Source organism: Trachypithecus francoisi, unplaced genomic scaffold, assembly GCF_009764315.1.
Source record: "Trachypithecus francoisi isolate TF-2019V2 unplaced genomic scaffold, Tfra_2.0 Lachesis_group11, whole genome shotgun sequence".
In the NCBI taxonomy this organism is placed as follows: domain Eukaryota; kingdom Metazoa; phylum Chordata; class Mammalia; order Primates; family Cercopithecidae; genus Trachypithecus; species Trachypithecus francoisi.
The window spans coordinates 118,780,812-118,786,811 of NW_022681456.1; positions in this window are offsets into that span (position 1 = coordinate 118,780,812).

Consider the following 6,000-nt stretch of genomic DNA (forward strand, 5'->3'; position numbering starts at 1 on the left):
AGGTTGTGGGATCACTTGACCCTGGAGGTCGAGGCTGCAGTGAGCGGAGATCGTGCCACTACACTCCAGCCTGGGCGACAGAGTGAAACCCTGTGTAGGTAAAAATGACAGAGTAACCTGCGGAGGGTGGATTGTGGGGATAACTGTGAGACTGGGAAGGCCTGTCTGAGACGGTGATATTTTAGTTAAGACCTCACTGTTGAGCAGGAGAAAATGTTTTAAGATCCCAGGAGATAATTATTCGAGTGAGAGAATTCCAGTACCAAGACCGTGAAGCTACTGAGGCTATTCTGGAAAGCAGCAAATTCAGAGCTGTATGTTGCATGCCCCAAGGCCAGCAATGCCCTCCCATGGCCTGTCACTTGGGTCTCACACTGCGCAGGGTGCTCATTGCAGTCTTGTTCCTGAGGATGGAAAGTTAGAGGTAATCTGGTGTCCATTACTGGGAAAATGCATAGTTAAAATGTGAACATGGTGTCTACAAACATGCCCTTAACAATATGATGAGAATCTCAAAAACCTAGTGCTGAGTGAGAAAAGCATCACATATATCAAGTATATTAAAATATAGGCCCACAGATATCACATTCTGCTAAAATACATCCAACAGAGGATACACTTGAAATATTTTAGAATGGTTGCCTGCAGAGGGAGAAGAATTAGAATAAAATTGGAAATTGGGAATAAAAGAATTAAGTGTAAAAGATAATAGGGCCGGGCGCGGTGGCTCAAGCCTGTAATCCCAGCACTTTGGGAGGCCGAAACGGGCGGATCATGAGATCAGGAGATCGAGACCATCCTGGCTAACACGGTGAAACTCCGTCTCTACTAAAAAATACAAAAAAAAAAACTAGCCGGGCGAGGTGGCGGGCGCCTGTAGTCCCAGCTAGTCGGGAGGCTGAGGCAGGAGAATGGCGTAAACCCGGGAGGCGGAGCTTGCAGTGAGCCAAGATCCGGCCACTGCACTCCAGCCTGGGCGACAGAGCGAGACTCCGTCTCAAAAAAAAAAAAAAAAAAAAAAGATAATAGGACGGCCACGGTGGCTTACACGTGTAATCCTAGCACTTTGGGAGGCCAAGGCGGGTGGATCACTGGAGGTCAGGAGTTCAAGACCAGCCTGGCCAACATGGTGAAATCCTGTCTCTACTAAAAATACAAAAATTAGCCTGGCGTGGTGGCGGGGGCCTGTAATTCCAGCTACTTGGGGGGCTGGGGCAGGAGACTTGCTTGAACCCGGGAGGTGGAGGTTGCAGTGAGCCAAGATTCTGCCATTGCACTCCAGCCTAGGTGACAGAGCAAGACTCCATCTCAAAAAAAAAAAAAAGATAATAAATACACAAAGCTAGAGAGGGGACTTGTGATGCCAGTGTGCTTGACCTGAGAATTGTGATGAACTCAACTCAGTGTCTCAATGTGTCTGCCAACCTTCCCACCACCACAACTGAAAAAGGGCCCTGATTTAGGCATCATGGCAGTGTCTGCAACAACAAAAAGGGTAGGATGCGGTCCGAGAAGTGGGCTCAGGTCAGACTCTGCAGGGCCTTGTTGTAAAAGGCCTGGGGTTTTGGATGTTATCCTAAAAGCAGAAGGAAGCCACTGGGGGTATAGAGCAGGGAAGAGACATGTCCTACACATTGAAAATATTACTCTAACTCTATATGGAGACAGGTTGTAGAAAGAGTGGGAAAAGGAGACCATCTAAGACAGTGGTCCCCAACCTTTTTTGGCACCAAGGACTGGTTTCGTGGAAGACATTTTTTGCACAGAATTGGGGCAGGGATGGTTTCAGGATGATTCAAGCACATTACATTTATTGTGCACTTTATTTCTATTATTATCACATTGTAATATACAATGAAATAATTATACAACTCGCCATAATGTGGAATCAGTGAGAGCCCTGAACTTGTCATCCTGCAGCTAGGTGATTCCATCTGGGGGTAATGGGAGACAGTGACAGATCACCAGGCATTAGATTCTCATAAGAAACCTGCAACCTAGATCTCTTGCAATAGGGTTTGTGCTTCTAACAGAATCTAATGCCACAGCTGATTTAACAGGAGGCAGAGCTCGGGCAGTAATCCCTGCTCACCTGCTATCCACCTCCTACTGTGCAACTTGGTTCCTAAAGGGCAACGGACTGGCACCAGTCCATGGCCCAGAGGCTGGAGACCCCAATCTATGTTGGGAAAAGGGCGTGTGGGGTGCCTGCATAAACTGGCCATAAAAATATGGGACAATAAGTTGTGGAAAGTCACTAAAGGCCTCTGAGGAGGAAAGCCTTCTTATCGCCATTATGTTCCCATGCTCTGAGCGCAACCTGCTTTCTTATCTATAAACACTGTGTTCAAGGAGAAAGACACTCCTTTGAAGCATTGAAATGGACAGACGTTCAGGCTCCTGGTTAAGCCCACTCCCACTAGCTACTCTTCGATAAGTTAAAAGTATGCTGTTTGAGCACAAAGGAGATTCATTTAAACCACTATTGCTATAGATTACGCCTACGACATACTGCCTCCCTTTCACTGTTTCGCCCTGAACATCTGCTTCTTAAATCTGTGACTGTCCTCAATAAATAGTGTGGAGACCAGAACTCTGGGCCCTTCGCAGCCTCCATTTTGCAATTGGCCCCCTGGCCCCTACTCTTTATGCACTCTTAACCTATCTTTTCTCATTCCTTCGTCGCCACCCGACTTTGGGTACCCTACGGGCGGTGTTGAGGCTGGTGCCCAACAATCTAAGAGAGGAGGGATGCTCTTCATACCCCTGGCTCTAAGCACAGGGCCTGGCAAAAAGTGGATGCTCTGTAAATGGTGCCTGGCTGAAGTAAAACAGTAAAGCGTTGGGATCAGGAAGGACCGCAGACCAGAGAGGACTTCACTGTTTGTTTTTTAGGGAGTGAGGTTTTTCCATATTTAAGATTACATTCCTGGCCGGGCACAGTGGCTCACGCCTGTAATCCCAGCACTTTGGGATGCCAAAGCAGGTGGATCATTTGAGGTTAGGAGTTCAAGACCAGCCTAGCTAACATGGTGAACTCTCATCTCTACCAAAAATACAAAAATTAGCCGGGCATAATGGCGGGCGCCTATAATCCCAGCTACTTGGGAGGCTGAGGCAGGAGAATAACTTGAACCTGGGAGGCAGAGGTTGCAGTGAGCCGAGGTCGTGCCACTGAACACCAGCCTGGTTGGCACAGCAAGACTCTGTCTAAAAATATATATATATACACACGTATATATATAAAAGATTACACTCCTGCAGAACAGGCTGGGGCCTTTGGCCTTTTTACTTTAGTTCACTCCAAGTTAAAGGAAAGGAGAGAAAATACACACCACGTAAGACAACAGGTCACCCTGAAATTGGTTCTATCGGGCAGTCCCAGGCATACAATTATGCTAGCCCAGTCTAAGGCAGTCCATCTGTCTCTTTAGCCCTCCTCATGGCTACCTTCTCATTCTCCTACGACTTGGAATTGGGTCACTCTAGATGGTCTCCAAAGTGAATACATATGCTTTGGGATAAGGGGAAGTCAACTTCTCCCAAAGAGCGTCTACCCAGCTAAATTGGGCTCTTCCTCTTCCTCTTCTCTGTTACATAGACCTGCTGGGGAGTTTCTACTCCTCTTTTGACAGAGAGGAACTCTAGTCCCAGAGAGTAAAGAGACACAAGAGTAAAGAAAGAGTAAAAATCACAAGAGACAAGACTAGAAGCCAAACCTCTTAGGCCAGGTGTGGTGGTTCCCTCCTGTAATGCCAGCAATCTGGGAGGCTGAGATGGGTGGATCACCTGAGGTCAAGAGTACCAGAACAGCCTGGCCATCATGGCAAAACCCCATCTCTACTAAAAATACAGAAATTTGCCGGGTGTGGTGGTGGGCGCCTGTAATCCTAGCTACTCGGGAGGCTGAGGCAGGAGAATTGCTTGAACCTGGGAGGTGGAGGTTGCAGCAAGCCAAGATCGTGCCACTGCACTCCAGCCTGGGAGACAGAGCAAGATTCCTTCTCAAAAAGAAAAAACAACAACAACAAAAAGCCAAGCCTCTTGAGACCAGACCAAAGCTTTTACCAAAGAGAACATCGTCTTACATAATCGAAAGCAGCTTCCTTCTTCAAAAGCAGCCACAGACTTTTCTGTAAAAACAAAGAGAGAAAGCAGCTGCAGTATTTATTTTGCTTCCCCTTGACTCATCCTCTGATTGCATTTAGGAGAGTGGATTGGGAAAGAAGAGCTGAGAGAAGGAGACGATCCTAATTGGGGAGTGAGGGGAAGCAGAGATAAAAAGCCTGAAAAGGGGACTCAGATGGAAACAACTGATAGGTCTATGAATTTGTATATCATAGACGATCTAAAGTTACCTGAGTTTTGTTCAAATGTATTACAGAAAAGAAAAAGGAATCACCGTAAAATGTCTGGGGGTGGCTGCTGCTTTAAAGGGAACTGAGTTAAGCCTTTCAACTGCAGTTATAACATAAAACCCTGTTGATTTTAGCCAAACAAGTCTTTTCTGTTCGTTCTTGGATAATTCAGACACAGGGTGTTTTTAAAACTTCCTCTGGTGTCAGTGTCCTCAGGGTATCGAGGGCGGTGAAGAGGATGTGGCATGCAGTGACAGCAGCGTCAGCGCTGCTCAATTCTTTGGTCTGTTGCTGCCAGCAAGGTTTGGACCTTGGAAGAGCACCCACTCCAGTGACCACATTCATGTCAGACTGACAGGATGACCCTAGGTGGGTTCCAAAGAGGAAAGCCTGCAGTAGCTGAGATGATTGTCTGCTTTTGACTATTCCTATCTGGTTGGAAGCAGTTTGGATATTTATATTCTGGGAATGGAAATAATAGAGGTCCATTCTAGTCACTGAGCCATGTCATATCCTGTACTTTCAGAACAATGAGAAACGTGAAAGAGGAAATATAAATAAACACTGTAAATGATGAGGGAGGAAAAGCAAGCCTGAAACAATACACGGGCTCCAGAAGGAGAGGTCGAAGGGTCTGACCCCATCTTACTCAAAGCTTTTCATGAGCCCCAGGCTCCTTTGCCTTCACGCACCCCTTCTTCCACAAAAAAGTATTAAAAATCGTATTTTACAACTGCATTAGTATACAGACAAATATATTAATGTTATGTATTAAAACCTATTCTTTGACTTAACACATTTTTATTTTATTTTATTATTTTCAGTTTTTAGAAACAGGCTCTCTCTGTTGCCCAGGCTGGAGTAGTTTCCTGGACTCAAGTGATCCTCCCACCTCGGCCTCCCAAAGCACTGGAATTACAGGCGTGAGCCACCTGGCCTTTTTTTTTTTTTTTTTGAGATGAGGTCTCACTCTGTCGCCCAGGCTGGAGGGCAGTGGTGTGATCTCGGTTCATTGCAACCTCTGCCTCCCAAGTAGCTGGGACTACAGGCATATGCCACCACATCCAGCTAATTTTTGTACTTTTAGTAGAGGTGGGATTTCACTATGTTGGCCAGGGTAGTCTCGAGCTCCTGATCTCAAGTGATCCACCTGCTTCGGTCTCCCAAAGTGCTGAGCCACTGCGCCCTGCCCTGGCCTTCTTTCAATTTGAAAAGAAATGAAAACCTGTGTCTGTAAAAGCATTGTTGGCTCTAGGTATTCTGTCTACTGCACCCCACAGACAAGGGAAGGGTGTGAGGAACGTAGGGGAAGCCTGCCACAGGCCAGGAACCCAGGACCACTGTGGAGGTGAGCAGGTTGGGATGTTGGTGGTTCCTGGAGCAAAAGTAAAGTGAGCCCCCAACTTAGGGACAAGAGTTCTGTGGAGGACTCAAACAAAAATTGGTTATCAGTTTCCGCACGAAATGGCCAAGAAGTTGCAAACCCGGAGGTCTGTTTTGGAGGAAGCTCACTTATGACAAAGTACCCTTTATTCAAGAAGGAACCCATACAAAATGTAATCAGTCAGGAAATTATCTTTAGACTTGTGAGTGGTAACTTGTTATGAATATGTATGTTCAGATGAAGAAAGGACAGACACAG